The sequence below is a fragment of the Juglans regia genome, chromosome 8 (assembly GCF_001411555.2).
Source record: "Juglans regia cultivar Chandler chromosome 8, Walnut 2.0, whole genome shotgun sequence".
Lineage (NCBI taxonomy): Eukaryota > Viridiplantae > Streptophyta > Magnoliopsida > Fagales > Juglandaceae > Juglans > Juglans regia.
Genome location: NC_049908.1, coordinates 16,001,816 through 16,024,723, shown reverse-complemented (window position 1 = coordinate 16,024,723; position 22,908 = coordinate 16,001,816). Strand labels below are relative to the sequence as shown.

Sequence of the window (22,908 nt, the reverse complement as noted above, 5' to 3'; positions counted from 1 at the left end):
GCCCTTGACATAATTCCAAAATGTTGTTACTTCAAAAAGGAAATACATATGGAGCAACGAGGGTGTTCTAGTAACTTTGAAGTCATTAGCAGCTTTTGTACAAATAAAATTATATAAAAGAGTGACATGATCGAAGCATGTACTTACAGCAGGCACCAAACCATGCTATATAAGCATGCCCAATGCCTTCACTTCCACCATCACCAAATTAACCAAACTTTTGGGTTTGCATCAACCCATTTGACCAGAGGATATGGCTGCACCCCCACTCCCCGTAAACCTGATACCCGACCAAACGAGCCCCCTTGGTTGAACAAGGGTGACAATGCATGGCAACTCACGGCGGCCACTTTGGTCGGCATGCAAAGCATTCCAGGGCTTGTCATCCTCTATGGCAGCATAGTGAAAAAGAAATGGGCTGTGAACTCGGCCTTCATGGCCTTTTATGCGTTTGCTGCCGTGCTTGTTTGTTGGGTCGGGTGGGGCTACCAACTATCATTCGGCGACAAATTAACTTATTTCCTAGGCAAGCCCAATGTAGCCTTAAATGAAGAGTTTCTTCTCGGAAAAGCATTTTTGGGGAACTTTCCCACGGCGACAATGGTGTATTTTCAGTTTGTGTTTGCAGCCATCACACTGATTTTGATTGCTGGGGAGGATGAATTTTTATGCATGGATGCTGTTTGTACCACTTTGGCTTACCTTCTCTTACACTATTGTTGCGTTTAGTATATGGTGCCCAACTGGTTGGTTGTCTTTGAAGGGCGTTATCGATTACTCTGGAGGGTATGTTATCCATCTCTCCTCTGGGGTGGCTGGATTCACGGCAGCTTATTGGGTGGGTAACTACTATCAACACAACTTCAAAGAATATGATCATTTTTTCTAGAACTATTCTATATATTATTCCACACATCACACTTATTTTATTATTTTTTTTAATTTTTTCTATAACAATGTAATGCATTGATGATAAGTAAAACAACTTAATTAATTTAACAAGAGAAAATAAAATAATAAAGAAAATAAAATAATAAATAATAAAGAAAATAAAATAATAAATAATAAATAATAATTTTAAAATATATAAATATGTGGTGTGAAATTATAAATACTATCTTTATTATTATTATTATTATTATTATTATTATTATTATTATTATTATTATTATTATTCATCTTAATTTATAAATTTATTTATACATATATATTACTTCCCTCGCCTAAAACATAAGGAAAATGATTTATACATGATACTTTTTATAATACTTTATATAATTATGTTTTAAATGAGAGATTTTTTGTAAAATATCTTATAAAGATAATATTATTTTATAAAAATAATATTATCTTATAATATTTATATTATATAATATATTGTGTAATGTGTTGTATATATCATTATTTAAAACTTAAATTACAGACTTAAAATAGGAAGTATTTGTTTTCTTAAAACACAAAAGACGAGGACAACAATAAATCAAAAAATGTTTTAATTAAATAAAATTTAGTCCTAGTTTAGGTTGGAAATTAATCTCAAGTAAACTTTCATCATTATAAATTTTTTAAATTTTAAAATAAAATATAATAAATATTTTAAAATTTTAAAATAATAATAATATTAAAAAATAATATTTTATTTAATTTATTTAAAATTATTTTAATTTATCTCTAAACTATTTTAGTAACCAAAATAAATGTGCAGGTGGGACCAAGGGCATTGAAGGACAGAGAGAGGTTCCCACCAAACAATATCATCATGATGCTGGCAGGAGCAGGCCTACTATGGATGGGATGGACAGGATTCAACGGTGGAGATCCTTACAATGCTGGCATAGACGCATCTATGGCTGTGATCAACACCCACGTCTGTACGGCCACAAGCTTGCTGACTTGGCTCATTCTGGATATTACATTCTTTAAAAAGCATCTGTGATTGGAGCCACTCAGGGGATGATCACTGGTTTGGTCTGCATCACCCCAGCGGCAGGTACTTTTTCTGGCATTATCGTTTACAGTTTGCATTTAAAAAAGGTCATGTTACAGCCCATTCGGAGTGCAGTATTATTTTATATATATTTTATTTAAGTTATTTTTTATATAAAATTTTTAATATTTTTAAATATTTTAAAAAAATAAAATAAATTTAAAATATTATTAAGAAAATACATTTTAATCAGAAAGTAAAAAAAATATTTTCTTAATCATAATGATTTTTAAAAAAAATATATTTAAAATTATTAAAAAAATTTATATATAAAAATTTTTAAAAATACATAAAAACAAAATACTAGACCCCAACGAGAGATCTAGCATTTTCTTTTAAAAAATTCAATTCATTATTTATAAAAAGAAAAAGAGTAGCAAAGCCCTTTGTATTTTGGATTCGACCCTAGTTGAATTTTAATTTTTTTTTAAATGATTAAAAAAGTTAATTTTTAATAAATTTGTGCGCTGTTTTAAATATTTAAATAAATACGAAAAAAAGAAGGAGAATGAACTATTGGTCATGCCTAAGTGCCTAACTATAAGAGTTGAGCGGCACAGTAGCATCAAATATGACACTTGTACAAGGTAAAATGTTTAGATATAGTAGGTCTTAAGCTACATTTGAGAACACAATTATTTTCAGATATTTTTAGATAATTTCACTACTATTCTCATACTATTTCATTACTATTCAAAAACTGATTCACTACTATTTATAAATATTTTGAGATATTCTTAGCATCCAAAAAAACCATTTAATTACATTTTAACTGCCAATAAATATGTTAAATTGAATTATAAAAGATGTTTGTTTACATTTTTATGAGAAATTGGATATCTTGGAATTATCAGGAGTGGTTCAAGGTTGGGCAGCAATTCTAATGGGACTCATGTCTGGTAGCATTCCATGGTACACCATGATGGTCCTTCACAAACAACTCCCCTTCATAAAACATGTAGACGACACTATGGCTGTATTCCACACCCATGCAGTTGCCGGAAGCCTAGGCGGGATCCTCACCGGATTTTTCGCTGAGCCCAAGCTCTGTCGCATCTTCTATAATATTACAGAGGGTTGGGAGCACTATATAGGCCTTGCGTATGGGCTCAAAGATGGTCGTTACAAGGCAGGGTTCAAATAGATGGGAATTCAAATTCTAGGAATTGTGTTTGTAATAAGCGTCAACATTGTTATGACCAGCATAATTTGTTTGCTAATTAACTTTGTAATTCCACTTCGGCTGCCGGAGGATGAGCTAGAGTTTGGGGATGATGCCATTCATGGGGAAGAGGCCTATGCTTTGTGGGGGGATGGGGAGAAAGAGAAGTTTGAGAATTCTTTGAACAAAGGTGAACTTCAGATGGCTTGAAGATTGGTTCTGCTACTTAATAAGAACTTGGCAAAGTTTCTTTTCTTTTTCTTTTTCTTTTTTTTTTCTTGACAGGTATATTTTGGAAAACTTGTTATTGATGGAGAAAATATATTTTCAAATGCTCTTTTTATTTCTTTTGCTCTAAATTAAAAAACTAGAGCCCAACTTTGATTCCTTATTCTTCTTGTTAACATCGTGTTTCATACGCCTTGAGACTACTCCAACAACTCAGGCCTAGACCTTGGTACCTGCGCACAAGAGTAGGTAAGGGTGGCTTGGTGGTGTCCAGGGAGTCTCTGATATCTAAGTTAGTTGATCCTCTTAGTAACTCATGTATCAATGTGAGAACTCAAAAAGGGTCCTTCGTACCTGAGGTTCACATTTTATATGAGGTTGCTAGGGAGGGACTTCTTGTACCCCATGTTAGGGAGTTCACGTTCTTCTCACTGTAGCTGGGTTAAGATCCTTTAATGCGGCGTGGAGCCTGGGGTGGTGCCATTAAAGCATCGTGGCTCCCCAAGTGGTGCCTTGCCAATAATGCGGTTCCCTGCCCTCTGTCAAGGAATCTAGGGTCATCTGCATTTCCTGCTAGTTCTTCTTTTAAATTCCCTCCCAAGTGTAGAAGGTGCCTAACTTGTGTATAATGAGAGTCTCAAGGTCGATTTCACAGGGATTAAGATAGATTTAGAGCTATGCAATGGTTTATTAGAATAACAGGAATTAAAAAGGTGAAATATTAGCTGTGCAAATATTGTTCATACCAGAAAACTCAAGGGTTTGAAAATAATTTTTGCTTCTTTTCTGAGAATAAGATGGATTTGGATGCACACTAAAATTTATAAAAAACAACTAAAGAAACTGAACTCTCTGCGTTGATAAAGAAGAACAAATTCAAAACTCAAGACCAATGATCTGAAAAGCTTTTTAGAAAAAACACCTGGATTTCGAGTCTCCTTTGCACAGAGGGATTTCACGGGAGTTTTGCATTCCACAATTACTGTCAAATGCAATTTCAATCAAGATAAAAGCATTTGGATGATGTATTTGATTAAAACACTTTACAAAACATTTTCTGAATAATCTCAACAAATTTCACATCAAACCAACAATCAACATGCAACTCGGGATTAGGGTCTGCATCCCTTAAGCATTCACTGTGCCTTCAATCAATGATGGGTCAAAGAGGACACAGAGAAACCCTAATCTTAGTGTCTATAAGAAGGACAGAGATTTATGGAGAATATAAATTAAAACCAAGAAGAAATCAAAACCCCCAATTAATACCCTACTGCCCAAAGGTTTCCCTTGACCTAGGTTACGAAATTACTCTTCCATCAAGTATGAAAACAAGCTATTAACCAAATAAATAGATTGGTCCATAATCTAGAGAAAGGAATAACAAAAAAAAACTCTAGAATTGGAAGCCGAAATTTCAATGTGATATTCGGAATCTGCCAAAAATCCCAACGTCCCCTTCTCGCACGCCCCTTGGTCCCTTTTAAGCTCTCCTTCCTCATCCTCTCTAGTGCTCCTGCTGATTCCTCTCTCCAGGTTGTTGCTCTCTCCAGTTCCATGCTATTTTAAGGTGTGAAACCTGAGATGCAAAGCAGCAAGGGTTACAGGCTTGAGAGGATTCCTTTTTTTCTCTAAGTGTCGAGTGAGTGTGTGTGGTAAGTGCAGATAGTAATTTTGCACAGGCATTTCCCATTTTGACCTTGTGGTGCCTTTGTTGTAAACTTGTTGAGTAAATAAGCATATGTAACTCATTTTCAAACCAAAACCCTTAATTCACGTGCTTAATTTTCATATTATTTCCACTTAATCACAACCCTCAACTAGCTTTTTGCTAGACCCTTAGCAAAAGAGGGATAAACAAGGGATGAACAGTTCTCCCTTCAAAGCTTTTCCCAGCTGAGACCTTGTCAAAAATATAAGTTATTAATTCCATAGTTCAGATAGTTTCTCATTTCATAACTTCATGTAATAAGAAGTTACTCATGCAAAGGAAACCAATAATGTAGTTGCACATCCCAAACCGTGATTGGTGCTATTCCTACGTCATTAATGTTGCACACCATCTTCTACCAGGTTATTTCACAGTAACAGCTATCATAAAGAATGACCCTGGTCCTTAATTCAAAACCATTGATTTGTTGGCTTTCACGATATCACACTTTCAAAGACTTTCTTATTTCTTCTCTTGCTAAAGCCTCGGTGATATGCTACCTTTTCCAAAAGCATTATCTTCTATTATATTTAGGAGATCTCTGGTTTGTCCCTTTTCTTATCATTTTTTTTAAACCATTAAGATGTTGTTCATTAAGGTATGCCCAGCTGCACTTTTTATAACCCTAGTTGAATAAGTGTGACTTTCAGATGTCCTAGTTTGCAAAGGAAACAGTTTGGAAGTAAGCAAAGTGTTCAATATTTCCTTTGTTCAAGTGTGACTTTATTATATGATCCTCTCAACAGAGCCACTTCAAAGTTCTAGTGTATCTATGAACTCATGATTCATCCAGTTCTCTTATAGTCATACCTAAGAAGTGTTTCATCCTAGCACTAGATTTGTTCTCCTTGTGACATTTTTTTTTCTTACACTTCAAATACCTCCCAACTAAAATGAAGCATTGTCCTCAATGTGTGCATGAAGAAGAGTAAATGAAGAGATGTTACCTGGGTAGCAGAACTTAACATTTGAAAGATGTAAAACAAGAAAAAATGAGTTCGTCTGGCATTACAATCTGGTAAGATCAGAAAGCCAATAGAAAACTTTGAAAAAGAAAAAGAAACTCAGTAAAAGGGAAATACAAAGACAATAAAGAAAGAAGGAAAAGAATAATAAAAAGAATTAACTAAGGTGATTTAAACCTTCAAACTATACTAGAACTGAGTCAGCTAAGAATTGGTTCCTATAATGGGATGGATGAAGTGTCTGGTGCATAAGTCCCTAAAAATGGCTTGAGTCTCTTACCATTCATGCGACGCCCCCAAATTCCGCTTGGGATCGGACGGACATTTGAAGCGTCGAGACATGCAACACAAGGTTACCTGCCCCCGTTTATGACATATAAGATGCAATATTCCTAACATGCATCTAGCATTATGCAATATTCGCAGCGGATAATTTTTCTTTTTAGCACTACTATGCACCAAACCGAAATATCCCAAATACTTAAAACATACTTCATTGATAATGACGTACTAAACAACTGAGATCACAATAATAGTCCATATGGTTGTGATCAAAAGAGTGCTAGAGATTGAACTCCACAAATACAAGTAGTAATCTGAGGTAACTACTGTACTAACACCTACGTCGCATCGTCGCTTAGTCGACTGTTACCAATTGGTCGATTCTCTATTCTCCTCCAGATCCTGTAATAAGATCTACCATTCGGGGGGAATGGTAGTTGGGACTACCACAGTGAGATTTGATTACAAATCTCAGCAAGTTAACAGGAAACTTCCACACAAGTTAATGATGCATGCATGGCAGTAAAAGCATGAATGCATAATCAAATCATTAGTAATCATAGAATAACTTGGCATACAACATAACTTAACTGGCATAACTTAAACTGAAATTGAAACTTAGCATGAACGTGACTTGAAACATAACATGGACTTGAAACATAGCATGAACGTGAACATGCATAATTTGAACATGAACTTGAGCATGACATAACATAAATGTGAACTTGGAACATAACGTAAACGTGAACATAACATGCCATGAACTTGGATCATATTCTTGTCTCATGGGATTACCATGATTGCGTGAACGTAAACTTGAACATAACATAACGTGAAACATGACTTGAACTTGGAATCTTATTCAATAGACTTAATCATTAACGTGACCATATGGGTGCTACATAGGTCCCCTTGAGCCGTGTGTCCCTGCCGATTACCGCATCACATCACAGGTTTCTATACTAGCTGTGAGTGCGTTAATACGTACTCCACAGTTGTTGTGGCCCCACGTATTCTACGTGTCACAATTGTTGTGTCTCACGTAGTGTATGCTCCACAGTTGTTGTGGCCCCATACTTCATGCTCCACAGTTGTTGTGGCCCCATGACTTATCTGTTTGTGCCACACTTGCTGTGGACACACGTAACATAATGTGTGGCACCATCGGCGTTAGTGCCTGGCGCGCTCCGGTGACCAGCTAATTAGGCCCCATTCGCAACCTGTTGACTGTACTTCGTCAACCCAGGGAATTTCACACCTATTTAGACACTCCAGCGTGAACAAAGGAGTTCCACTAGGATATTACCCCATCCTAGCGCTTAGGGTCGTGATTGACATGAATGACTTAACTAGCATACATGACATTTCGTAACGTGACGTAACATGAACGTGACATAAAAGACAAAAGTCCTGACGTAGCATAACGTGACATGAACGTAAGATGACATACATGACATACTTCAAGGCATAAATGTAACAGAATACATTTCATAACATGACAAACATGTAACATGCAACATTTTGTAACATGGCATATCATATAACAGACAACATTTCTTAACATGGTGTAACATGTGACAGTGAATATTACGTGACATGAAATACATATAACAGATGGCATACTTAACTTAACATGACATACTTGCAATGTATAGGAGTACGTGACAGAATATTTTATGTAACAGATGAATAATTCATGACAGAATAAATTCTGTGTAACAGATAAATATGTAATGACTTGGCATGGCACATATGATAACATGCATACATACAATTTAGTTCTCTTACTTATCACACATACACATTAAATTGTTAGTAAGTTAAAAGCTAACTTACCTCGGTCTTCGTGCTTCTAGACAAAACTCAAGTGTGATCACGAGAAATTGAAATTAGTGATTTCTAAAAATTAGAATTTAATCACTAAAAATTAAGAATATGGAGAAATATCAACTTAGAGTAAAATTTACCATTTTACCCTCTACATGTGGTAAAATGACCATTTTACCCCTAACTTAAGGATTTTGCATCCTAACTCCAAAAGTCACCAAAATTTACATGCCTTATGTAAATTTTGTCCTAAGCTCAAATATCAATTCAGAAAAATTTAAAACTAAACACAACCATCAAAACTCTATATGGCCGAAACTTACAAGGCTAATTCTTTTGCTTTTTGTTGTAATTCTTTCAAATCTTAAAACTCATGATTAAAGCAAAAATTTTCTTCTACCATACTCATAACATATTCCTAAGAATAATCATGTTTTGAATCATGAACAAAATTCATCAAAATCACTAAAACCATACTTGAACTTTTTGGTTTCTCTTCTAAGTTCAAAACAGAATTTTGTTTCTAACTTGTTTTGATCAACCTCTTGATCCATGACTTATAAAGAAGTGATCTTCAAACCAAAACATCACATGGTTCAAAAAGGTGTCCTAAAACAGATCCAAGCTTCAAACTCAAGATCACATGGGTAAACATCAACCAAAACATAAATTTAGCCAAGAACATCATCACTTTGGCCTAACCGAATATCTCCTTGCATAAAATTTCATATCTTCGAAACTAACATCAAATATCTTCAAAATAACATTCTAACATGTATATAAGAGGCTTAGGATCTTCCAATAAAAATATCAAAGCCATTGGAATAAGATTAAACCATAAAAGATTTAAACTTTCTCAAAACAGAAACTGTTTTGCCTCTTCCAGTTTCTAAGTTTCTAGACCTAAGAAAATATTTCACCAAAACTTTTAATCATGCAACAAATCCTCAACCAATAATCATATACACATGTTAACAGTACTCCATAAAAATTTCGGACCAAGATCTATTCATTAGCTTGGTCAAACACTCCAAAATATAACACACTCTCCAGTTTATCGCCCAGAATGACCTTTCTGGGGTCTAAATACCTTTTGACCGATCAAATGATCTCAAAATAGAACAAATAAGATATCCACGTAAACTAGACTCCAAAATAAAGAACTTTCATGAAGGAATCTTTGCGAGAAAACACCTACAAAATCTTCGAAACAGGCGTTCAAAAGAGGTACGAAAAACTGTCCGAGAGTGTCTTTTGTGTTTTAAGAAGGAAAAGTGTAAAGGAGAGCTGCTTTTCGTGGGAACTGGACTGAAGAGCCTCTTACACAAGTTATGGGAAGTGATATGAGTGTTGGCCTTTTCTTCTCATAAAAATCAGACCAAGATCTTTTCTCAAGGTGGAGTGTGAGAGTGAAAGAGTGAGGTGGCCCTTTGGCTTTGTCTTTCAAGAACCTTCTATGCCCTTCTTGTAAAGATCTGGCCAGCCAAGTGGGGGTACAAAACTTAGCCATGAAGCAATCCTATGGTGACCAAATTCGTGGGCCTTAATGGGCCTAAACCGAATGGGCCTAAATTTTGGGGTTTAAAGAGGGTTTTGGTTACTATCAAGCTCAAATCCAATATCACTTGGTCCAATCAATTTTTCAAGGTTAACAAGGTTGGATAATGATGTTCTAACACAAATTTGAAGGATTAATAGCATGTGGAAGTGATTTAATCAAGTGATTAAACTCAATGCTATAAATCGGATTAGAAAATGTTTAGAGGCCAACTTTAGGGTTTTGGGGAAACCGTTTAGGGTTTCGATTTCAACAAAGCTTTTGGGCTTTCAATTGGATTCCCACCATTTAGGGTTTCACTAGAATTGAAAATCTCTTTGGTCTGGCACAATTTGGTTGAGCAGATGAAACAAGGTTTTGCTTAAGTGACATGATTTCACAGCTTGGTTCCTTCAAATCCATCAAACGCTCCTCATGGTGCCCAGTGTCTAATATTATTCATTAAGTGTGGCTAAGATCTTGCCAAGTGTCCAAATAAAATTTCTCTAATCTAATTTGGACATTCCACAATGTGATTTTGAAACACTGCAGTTGGTATGCTTACCGAGGTTACTATTCACTTCGAAAAAGTGAATTATAAACTTAGCACTAAAAATTCCTAAATATTCATATTAACCTATAGTGAAAATATTTTACCAAAATTCAACCTCGAAGTGCCCCTAAAAATAATTTCACAATTTCTAACAGACGTTTCGTCCGGAATTATGAAAATAGGATATTGCGCCATAAAATTCTAAATAATCCACTGAGTCTAATGGTGTGGACCATAATGCATTCTGACACTCCTAACCACCTCAAATAAATAAAACTCAAATTTCTAGCACCATAGTGAGTGATAACACTGACTATGTTGATAGAGTAAAACCTATGCGATTGGTCAATTCGTAAAATCTTATAGGGTTTTCACGAGATTCCTAAAGTCAATAGAAATTCCACCAATGAATTTCTAGCGGGCTGTTACAATTCACATTGAAAGTACTACCATTTTGTGGGTTTGTGATTTCTATGGCACCATGAGGAGAAACTGATTTTACTAGGAAGGGTCCACTCCATTGAGGTCTTAGTTTTCCAGGGAACATATGAAGCCTAGAATTGTAGAGCAAGACTTGCTGATTAGGTTCAAATTTTTTCCTAAGTATGCACCAATTATGAAGCCTAAGGGGTGCGTGGACCCCGAGAGAGAATGAGCATTGGGCCGAGGTTAGCCCCAGTAGTTGGGCCAGTCTGCTGGGCTCGAAAGAGGGAAAAATCCCCCTTATAGTTACCCCACCAAATCCGATTGGACTAGTCTGGTGATGGTGTACTTAGACACTCGAAGTGGCACGTTACCCCGACTTTAGTGGCATGTTTCTAATAGTTTTACTTAGACACTCAATTGTGTCCATTCGGCTTCCCTCGCAGTAATGGTGTCAAGTGGCTTTTCCTCTCCCACATTGTATCGTGCTGAGCGCGTCCCGGGATTTGTGCATGTCTCAGTTGCTTCGTGGGCTGCGTGCGTTTCCTCGAATTGGAATTCCAACCATTGTGAGGGCCTATTTAAGCCCCAACTTCTTAATCATTTGGAGTCGAGTTGCTCTATTGGCATCCTTTGCGTGTTCTGTGCTTCCCTCCCTTCACCTCCTATATGTGTCCCTTGCACCTTTTTCCTTCATCTTTTCCGTCCCTATGGCTCCCAAGAACCCTTCATGTATTGCTCCTCATAGCTCCAACTATGTTAACCCTCTGGCACCTTCTGAATCCCTAGGGGTATGGACCCTCCTGAGGTCCGAATCGAGGCCCAACAATTTGATGGTTGTTCTTGACGCTCGATAGTGACTCCTGATTAGTTGAAGTCAACCTACAAGGTACCTAGCATAGTCGAGTTCATGGTGCCCGAGAGTCACAAAGGGGTCACGTGGAGGATCCTAGTGTCTTGCTGCATTATCTGGCGGCAGGCGTTGGAGGAGGAGTGTTCGGAGTATCTTGACCTCACCGCCGTAAGTTCCTTCTCACCCACAATCTTTTGAAGCATAAAGGCAATAGATGCAGTTTTCAATCAACTCATGCACTAGCCTGCTTAGAGCAGCAGTACAACTAGGTGAAAGGGTAGACCTGATGCCGGTTGGCTACGTTAATTGAGGTAAGTACCCAGTTCATGCTGTTAGGGGAGTTGTAGACGACGACAAAAGTATTCGGGGCTGAATAGAAATTGTCAGGTTTTGGGTGAAGGTGCATCTAGATGACATTTACTCTGAGGCTTTGTTGGACAAAGCTAGCCTTTGGCGATATCTGGATCCCTCGACTAACACACACTATGCCAACTGTAGTATACCCATGCGGTCGCCTATTCTTCATGTTCATAGGCATTCCTTAGCCCGCCAATGGAGGTGAAGGGGAAGAAGCCCAAGAGGAAGGAGCTTGATGGTAGTAGTTTTGAGTCGGTGCTGCGCCCGACCCTAGGCAATCTTCGATTCCTATGGTCTTTTGTCAGCAAAAACCATCTCCGAAAGTGGGTGAAGCAGCCAAGCCTACGCTGGGCAAGGCAAGCTAGGTGGATGCAACCCAACAGGTTTGAGTTGCGCCTGCGGTGGCCGAGGTTCCTTGCCTCAGGCCTTCTCCAGACTTTTCAGTGGTACCCGCAACTACCTTGCCAGACAATGTGAGGGGTGACCCAGTTCTCACCCGAGGGGAGAAGAAACTTTCTTTCCGATTCTATGGGGTCTTGCGGGACCCTCCCCATCAGGGAGTCCCAGATGGTGGTTCACCCTCCCGAAGTGAATATTGAGATGGTCGCTTCACCGGAGGTTGGAGGGCACAGGCTAGTATTGTAACGCCCGTCCTTGTGGTGGGACTTTTTCTAAAATATTTTTATAAAAAGGACGACGGGAATTACCGTCCTGTTTAAAACTTTTCACTTGCATCCCCAGGGTGCGAGACTCTACGTTTATAAATAAAATATGCTTTGATCATAAAAGAGGGTTACAGCGGAAAACATAAATCTTATAATAAAAAGGCCTCGTGCGTTTAAAACTCGTGCCTAGACTTACGTGCTCTTCCCCATGGGCCGTGTCCATCCTGATCGTGCAGTTCCTGTGAGGGGGAGGGACATGCATAAAAACTAAAATGAGTCGAAGACTCGTAAGCATTACTTCATACGGTTAAAATATAACAATATAGATTTTCATTCATGCATTCATCATTCGTACATACTATTACATGCGTGCCTACGTGTCTTGTGTGCGTTCGTTTGAAAACGTCACTAGACGGGGCTTTTCTTTCTAAAGGCTTTTCTTTATTTAAAACGTGTCCCCCGTCAGTGCCTTCATTTCTTAAAGAGCCCGTGCTCTTGTGCTCTTGTGCATACATGTGCATTCGTGCGTTCGTGGGTGCGTGTGTACATCCATTCTTTCTTATCGCTTTCATAGGCCAGTACACACAATTACGCCCCGTGTGTTTGGGGTTAGCGGTCTTCCACCCGTGGCCACCGGTTGGGAACCCCTTTTCATAGGGGGCAGCACTGGGTGCACTTCCAGCGCTACTTACCCAGCATTGCAATCTGCCCATTCATCGGTACCCTTTCATTCATGTTATGTGGCCGTTACGTGTCTTCATACATTCATGCTTTCATTTCTTTCTTTCTTTCTTTTCATTCATTCGTTCATGTCAGCTCGAAGGAGCTGAAGCTTTCATTCAGTTCGTTCTTTCATTTAACAGTCCTTTCTTTTCATGAGAAAACATTTCTTTTTGTGAGAAAATATTGTTTGGGGCGTAAGCCCAAAAATGGTCTTTCCGTTTTCTTTTTCAATTTCATCTCAGCTCTATCCTCTCTTTAACAAAAAACATACATGGGCTTAAGCGTCAACTTCCGTGGCATCCTATAAGCGTCACCTTGAACGTCGTCAATCATGGCATCCGCGAGTATCACCTCGTGGTGCACATGAGAGCGTCGGTTCGTAGGATTCACAAAAGCATATGCTTTCATGCCTTTCATGCATCTTCATCAGTTTATGGGTTTTTCTTAGAAAATACATACAATAGATACAGCGTATAGTCATCCATTCACATGCGTACAATTAATACTTTGGGTGCGTAAAAAGGGGCTGCCAAGGAGGGGCCGTACATACTTATACTTTTGAACATTTAGCATTTTCTTTCTTAAAACGTCTTTAGTCTTTTCGTGAGTATTTTTAATGGAAAAGCGTTTTTTGTATCTTTGATAACTCTAGAAGAGTATGAACGTAACACTTACCTGGACTCCATGCTACTTGCATGTCATTCAGTCCATTCACGTGCTTGTCAGATGGCAACGTACATGCATACACATAACCTTAGCATCATTCTCTATCTAATGCATAAGTAACTTAAACTGTAAATAGAACTACGCTATACTTAGAACACTCTCCTTCTATCCCGTGCACTTACGTGCCCTTCACTATGTTAAACCCTTCGAGGACCACTTACGGTCATCACAACTTCCAACTCACAGTCTTGTCTCAAGTGTTCATCCACTAAAGTGAACCCCTTATTCACCTTAGGATTAAGACACTAGGACATTCGTCTTACTCTTCTTACAACCACATTCGACGCATGATTCCGATCGATGGAATCACACATCTCAATCCTAACAATGCATCCGTCCCTACCTTCATGCATCCTGGCCCATACTAAATCCTCACTCCCATCCATACAAGACACATGGCTCTCAGCCAACTCTGAGGCTTAAGCACCGTGCAACTATGCTCATGACAGACTGCCCATTACATATGGTGAATCCGTCCGGCACGTGTCTCTCACCATGTTACACAGGTACCCTATCCCTTTTATCACCTAAGATCAACGTATATAACACGTTGATCACCTGCTCGTAGGGACAAGGGCCATACTCCGATACCAATCTTCTCTTAACCCGGCTAGCATGACTCTTCACGCTACCCGTCCCTCTTGACAGTTCATCCCAACACTTAACATGACAAGACTCCATTCGTAACTACGTTTCATGTCACGTTATATAGCTCGAGATTGCTCCAGTGCTACACCGTGACCTTGTCGTGTTACCTAACATTCTACTACATCACTCCTGACTCATCACGAGTACGGTTCCTCACGTACTCCCGTCATATCGTGACATCTCGTCACGTTCCCATTACGCCATTTCTACACTTTAACACTTCACCTATCATAAGCGTGACTTCCAATAACCACGTCACTTCGTGACGTTGCCCAGTCATGCTTCCGCTGCGTACTCTTACACTTATTCCACTACTTCACCCATCACAAGCATGACTGTCAATAGTCATGTCACTTCGTGACATTCCCTAGTCATGCTTCCGCTGCGCACTCTTATACTTGTTCTGCTACTTCACGCATACTTTTAGCCATTAGTCCATCGCAGTGACACTTGTCACCTCAGACTACAGGCTATGCCATAACTACTTCGGGACACTGTTCCACAGTTCCCGACACTATCCATCACATTCCACGCCCATCAATCACATAATCATCCTTATCTCTACAACACGCCACACGGAGTGTCGCTGCTACATGGAGTACACTCTACGTATACTCCCTTCATACACACCACATCACTACTATGACATACCTGCCATATGGTACATCACTCCATCACATGGGGTACACTCCCCGTGTACTCCCTTCATACACTACGACACATTTCCATTATGGCATCCTTGCCATATGGTATATCACTCCACCACATAGAGTACATTCCACATGTACTCCTCACATACATATCGCATCACCACTATGGCATACCTGCCATATGGTGCATCACCATATCATATGGAGTACACTCCTCGTATACTCCCTTCATACATACTACGACACATCACCACTATGGCATACTCGCCATATGGTACGTCACTCCGCTACATAGAATACACTCTGTATATACTCCATGCATGTTACGTCACATCACCACTATGGCATATATGCCATATGGTGCATCTCACCATCTCATGGAGTACATCCCACATGTACTCCCCACATATACAACACGCCACATCACCATTATGGCATACACGCCATATGGTGCATCGTCCACCACATTGAGTACATTCCACATGTACTCCTACACGCACTACGCCACTGAGTACACTCCACGTGTACTCATCCCGTTCCACAATACACCAGGAGAGTATATTTTACCTTGTCTCACATTACGCCACACATAAAGTACACACAACGCGTACTATTCCCATTCCACACGCCACATCACCATTATGGCATATCCGCCACATAGTGCATTACTCCACCACATAGAGTACACTACACGTGTACTCCTAACATATATTATTTTCCACACAGAGTACACCCATCGTATACTCCCTTCATACATATCTCGGACGTACAAGTTGCTTGAGGGGAAATGTAAGGAGCTTTTGTAGTTGTTGTAGAACAAGTCTAAATACATCAAGGCTATGGCCCAGAAGTTGAAGGATGTAGAGGTCGAGAACGCCATAGCCTGGGCCCAGGAAGCCAGGGACATGGACCTGGTCGAGGAGTGAAAGTCCAGACTTTTCAAGGTATAGCGCACGATAGCCACTCGTGAGGTGATTATCGAGGATATGCGGTCACACCTGGATAACGTCCAGACCGCCATCCCATAGCTGCACGAGGAACTATTTCACGTCCACTTGGTCTGTGATGATGCTTGGTCTTGTGGCTATTTGGAAGGATTGGGAAGAATGCATAATTATGTGCTCGAGAATCCTCATAGTAGCTTGAGATCCCTAAATTTAGGGGACCTTCAGCCAGACCCTACAACATTGAAATGAGGTGCCTCAATAGGCAAAATCCCGAGGGTCCTTTCAAATGACCTCGCCCGTTGATTTTTTATTGTTTTTGCTTTACTTTGTACTTTTGCCTTTTTATTTTACCCGCACAAATGTATTTTGCACCATTTTTTAATATGTAATCAGTAGTTCTACTTCACCTTTGTCTTCTTTGGATTTCGCTTTTGTTTCTTACTTTTCCAAGTTCTTTATTTGAGGAGAGTTGCGGGGTCTCGATTAGGTTAGGTTATCAGAATTCAAACCCACGAGGTGAGTCTAACCGAGCCTAGCCCGGTGGCTCAAGGACTGGTGACCAAAGGCCTATACTTGACCCTGGTTGAGCTTGGGCGGCCAAGAGGGCGTTTGCTCATATTCTTCAGGTTTTTGGATTTTTGTTGTTGTTGTTTGTTTACTTTGTATGTATTCGTGTTTCATGCGCTATGCACTCGCCTGCGCCTTGGACGGTACGCACCCTTTCCCTCTTCCTATTCCTTGCTCTTTTATTGCCTTGTTGCGCAAATGATTTGAACTTTCCACCTTAAATGACTTTAGAATTCACTCGACCCCGTTGAGAGGGGTGGTCGGGTAGTACATCAAATTGGACTCAACCTTTTAACTTGTAAACTGGATGGATGTCAAGCAATACATTAGACTCTACTCGCCTTGTTTACCCTTGTTGTGTGAGGGGGTTCGTGAAGTAGATAAGACTAGACTCACCTTCTTAGACTTGTTTACTGGATGGAGGTTGAGGCTTCGAGCCGTACATTAGACTGGACTCGCCTTAGTTATCCTCATGGACTCGCCTTAGTTATCCTCATGGTGCGACGGGGGTCGAGCAGTATGTGTAATACCCCGCTCCTTCCTACTTATGTACGCTTTTCTTTTTCTGACGTAAGCAAATCCTGAGAGTAGAAATTATGTGATTTATCTGCCCCTTCTATCTAGCGACTGCGAGACTCGTCTTGCATGCCGAACTTTGATGGTGTGTTTCGAAAGATATCGTGTGACTTTTAAGGCATGCCCAATGTTTTAAATATGCTGAAAATATTTATAAGGAGTATTTTCAGTATTATTGAATTAAGATTGATTTTAAATACGATAATTATAATATTCTTGAAGAGCTCCAAAAATATTATAATTGTCGGAAATCATTTTAATATCATTATTATAATGATTTCAACTATTTTAGATATTATGATATTTAAATTATGTTGAAATTTTTTATTAATTAAATGGTTTTATTCTTTTAAATATGTTAAGTGAGACTTCATCATTTTATTAATGATGAAGGAATATTATTTTATAAACTAAATTCAGTTTAAATAATATTCTATCTTTATTACTTTTAATACTTTTAATTAAGTTAATGCTTATGCATTTTAAATCAGTCATTTAATCCTCCGTCGTTAGATAGTTACGTGGATCCCCAGACAAAGGGACTGGGTTAAATACCCATACCCCCCTCTTCTCCCTCACTTTTCCCCAGCGTACGTAGTACGCATCTCGTCTCTCGTCGAATCCTCCATTGCATAGCCCGGTGCCGGCATGCACCGCCTGGCCTCACCGCCCTTTCCACATGCTCCACCTCCCTCCAGTGAGCCTCACCATCTCGGTGTCTCTCTCCCACGCTCCCTCCTCGTCTCCCTCGGCAGTGCACAGCCTGAATGGGCTTGGTGCTCATTGAACTACCGTGCGCCATCGTCCGGTGCCACCACCTCCACGATAGCTTCGCCTCCCACCAGCCATCATCCTCCAGCAAGCTCAACCCCCCATGCACAGCCCTCTCTCTCTCCTCACGAGAAGTAGTCGAAATGGCTTTTAACCCATTTCTCCACTTTGTGCCCACCATCTGCAGCCTCTTCAGGCCACCACTGAGCCATCCCAACCACCCATAGCCTCGATCTGCCATCCATGCACACACACTCTCCCTCACTCTCTCACGGGCTTCTCCCCCTCCACCACTGTGGACCACCATGCCACCACCACTGAGCCTCCACGACTCCACCAGCATCCCCCTTAGTCCAACCCTAAGCCCGAACCACCACTTTATGTGGTGGGTAGCCAGTGCACGTGATTGACAGCCACTGTACGTGGCTAGCCACCCCGTACGTTCCTTCCAACGTCAACGGTGACCATTAGCGAGCAATGCACGAGTTATCATGTCGATGGTATAACCCTCTATCCCTCGTATTTATGATAGATGTTAATTAGTTTACTAGGTTGTGGACTGTGCTGTTGGTATCTATGTAGTATGAAGATGTGATGTGCGGTGTATGTAAAGTGTTGGGCATTATGTGTAGCGAAGTGTTGGGCATATCTGTGTAGTGTGCTGTGAAGTGTTGTGGACTATACTATGTAGTGCGGCTGTGGAGTATGTGCTATAGTGATGATGTGGCATGTGGAATGGGAAGAGTACATGCTGAGTGTACTCTGTGTGGCGTAGCGTGTGTGAAGGGAATACACGTGGAGTGTACTCCATGTGGCAGAGTGCTGCACCATATGGCGGGTATGCCATAATGGTGAGGTGGGGTAGCGTGTATAAATGGAGTACATGTGGAGTGTACTCCATATGGTGGAATGATGCACCGTACGGTGGGTATACCATAATGGTGATGTGGCGCACTGTGTAGGAAGGGAGTACATGCTGAATGTACTCCATGTGGTGGATTGATGCACCATATCACGTGTACGCCATAGTGGTGATGGGTCGTAGCATGTGTAAAGGGAGTACACGCGAAGTGGAGTGTACTCTATATGGTGGAGTGATGCACCATGTGATGGATATGCCATAATGGTAATATGGCGTGGTGTGTATGAGTGGAGTACATGTGGAATGTACTCCATGTGGTGGATTGATGCACTATATGGCATGTACACCATAGTGATGATATGGTGTAGCATGTGAGAAGGGAGTATGCATGGAGTGTACTCCATGAGGTGTAGCGATACATCGTGTGGCGTGTCGCAGAGATAAGGATGGTTAAGTAGTGGATGGGCGTAGAACATGGTGAGTAGTGTCGGAAACTGTGGAATTGTGTCCTGAAGTAATCTTGGTGTAGCCTATAATCTGAGGTGACGGCTGCCACCATGAAGTTGACTCATGGCTGGGAGTACGGGTGAAGTAGCAGAATAAGTGTAAGAGTGCGCAGCGGAAACATGACTGGGCAACGTCACTTCGTGACGTGGTTACTGGCAGTCATGCTTATGATGGGTGAAGTGTTAGTGTAAGAATGGTGTAACGAGAAGGTGACGAGATGTCACGATGTGATGGGAGTACATGAGGAACCCTACTCATGATGAGTTAGGGGTTGACGTAGCAGGATGTTAGGTGACGCGACAAGGTCATGGTGTAGTTTGGGAATAGTCTCGAGCTGTATGACGTGACATAAGGCATAGTTGTGAATGAAGTCTTGTCGCGTTAAGTGTTGATATGAACTGTCAAAAGGCACGGGCAGCATGAAGAGTCATGCTAGCCTGGTTAAGAGAAGTTTGGTATCGGAGTATGACCCTTGTCCCTACGAGCAGGTGATCAACATACTATATGTTGATCTTAGGTGATAAGGGGTAAGGTACATGTGTAATCTGGTGAGACACATGTGCCAGACAGATTCACCATATGTAATTTGTAATCTATCCTAAGCATAGTTGTACGATGCTAAAGCCTCAAAGTTGGCTTAAAACCGTGTGACTTGTATGGATGGGAATGAGGATTAGTATGGGCTAAGGTGCATGAAGATAGTGACGGGTGTATTGTCTAAGATTGGGATGCGTGACTTAGTCTGTCTGAGTCATGCATCGGAATGTGGTTAATGAGAAGAATGAGATAGAGGTCTTAGTGTCTTAATCCTAAGGTGAATCATGGGTTCACTTTAGTGGATGAGCACTGGAGGCGAGACCTTGAGTTGGAAGATGTGGTGACCGTAAGTGGTCGCCGAAGGTCTTAGTATAGTAAGGGTACGTAAGAGCCCGAGATAGAAGGAGAGCATTCCATGTGAAGTGTAGTTCTATTTCCAGTTAAGTTGCTTATGCATTAGATAGAGAATGACGTCAAGGTTATGTGTATGCATGTAGATTGTCATCTGACACGCACATGAATGGACTGCATGGTATGAAAGTAACATAGAGTTTAGATAAGTATTACGTTCATACTCTTCTAGAGTCTTTATAAGATAAAAGAAAATAAAAACGAAAGCTTTTCCTTTATGACACTTTACCAAAAGACACGAAAGACGTTTTATGAAAGAAAATGTTAAGTGTTCAAATGTATAAGTATGTACGGCTCCTCCTTGGCATTAATTGTACGCATGTGAATAGATGACTATGCAGTGTATCTATTGTATGTATTTTCTAACAAAATCAACGAACTGATATTTTATGATCATAAAACAATGTTTTCTCATGAAATGATGTTTTCTCACGAAAAGCAAAGAAAGACATGAGAACTAACTTTTTCATGAATCCTACGAACCGACGCTTTTATAGATGCCACGAGGTGATGATCATGGAAACCACAAAAGACAACGTTTAAGGTGATACTTATGGATGCCATGAAAGATGAAGTTTAAGCCCATGTTTTAAACAATGCTTTTCTGGAAAATGAATGTTTTCTCATGAAAGGACATGTTAAATGAAAGATAAGAAAAGAATGAAAGCTCCAGCTCTTTAGAGCTGCCATGAATGAAAGAACGAAATGAAAGCATGAAATGTATAAAAATATGTAACGTCCATATGAATGAATGAATGGGCAGATTGCAATGCCAGCATTAGTGCTGGTAGTGCACCCAGTGCCACAGGTGAATCCATTGGCCATAGGGCCGCTATCCCTAACACACGAGGCGTAACAATGTGTACCGGCCTATGAAAGTGATAAGAAAGAATGTATGTATGCATGAATGCACGAACTTTTAAGAAATGAAGGCACTGACGGGAGAAACGTTTTACGACAAGAAAGCCTTCTAAAGCAAAACCCTATCCAATGACGTTTTCAAATGAATCCACGTATGACACATATGCATGCACGTAATAGTATGTAGGTATGATGAATGCATGAATGAAAAACCTATGTTGTTATATTTTAACTGTATGAAGTAATGCTTACGAGTCTTCGACTCATTTTAGTTTTTATATATGTCCCTCCCCCCACAGGAACTGAATGGTTAGAATGGAAATGGCCCATGGGGAAGAGCACGAAAGTTAAGGCATGAGTTTTAAATGTATGAAAGACCTTTTTATTGTAAAATTAATGTTTTCCGCTGTAAACCTCTTTTATTGTCAAAGCACATTTTATTTTATAAACGTAAAGTCTTGCACCTTGGGTATGCAAGCAGAAGGTTTTAAATGGAACGGTAATTCCTATCGTCCTTTCTAAAATATTTTATAAAAAGTCCCACCACAAGGACGGATGTTATAGTACGTCAGACTGGACTCATCCTTTTAACTTGTAAACTGGATGGAGGTCGTGCAATACGTTAGATTGGACTTACCTCATTGATCCTGACAGTGCAAAGGGGTTCGGGCAGTACGTCAGACTGGACCTACCCCTTTAGACTTGTTAACTTTGCTCAAATCATACCTCTAAAAAATCATGGTTTCATTTATCATTTGTATATCATTGAAATAAGTACATTTTACATTTTGCTTTCAGAAATATGACTTCCGCAGTTGTTTGGCATTCCATGGGTGCGATAAATCCCTTCCTTGTGCATCTTTGAGCATATTTGAGCCTGGGCAATTATTGGCTATGACCACATAGGGTCACTCCCACCATGGTCCCAGCTTCCCTTCGTCCCGAGTGGTTATCCACACTTGTCTTAGCACTAGGTCTCCGATTTTGAAAGAGCTTTGCTATTAAAATGCCTCCCAAGTGCAGAAGGTGTCTAGTTATTGCATAGTAAGAGTCTCATGGTCGATTGCACTGGGATTAAGACATTTTATAACTCATAACTATATTGTTATTATGAAATAAAAAGATTTAAAGAAGTGAGATGTTCACTAGTAGAAATCCTTGCAGTCACCGAGCAAAGGTGTGTACCAGATTGTTCACGCCAAAAGAATTAAACAATTTAAAGAGATTTTTGTTTCTTTTTTCCGAGAGCTCTTTGTGAAAATAAAATGGATTGGACACAAACAAAAGTATATTAAACAGCTAAGGAAACTGAATTTTGTTGTTGACTTAGGGAAAACAAATGTAGTACTCAAAATTGAACTTCTAAGAGACTTTTGGGCAAACACCTAGGTCTCGGGTCACCTTCCCACAGAAGGCATTCAAGGGATTTTTAACATTCCGCAATTTCCTTCAAATGCAATTTCAGTTAGGATCAAAGCATTTGGATTATGTATATGATGCATGCACTAACAAAATATTTACTAAATAACCTCAATAGATTTCATATCTAATCATCAATCAATATGCAACTCA

The 22,908-nt window shown here is 39.7% G+C and overlaps 1 pseudogene; it reads left to right on the top strand.

The window, feature by feature from the left end:
• Positions 1 to 162: 162 nt before the first annotated feature.
• On the top strand, positions 163 to 3,359 carry LOC108997752 (annotated as a pseudogene).
• Positions 3,360 to 22,908: the final 19,549 nt, after the last annotated feature.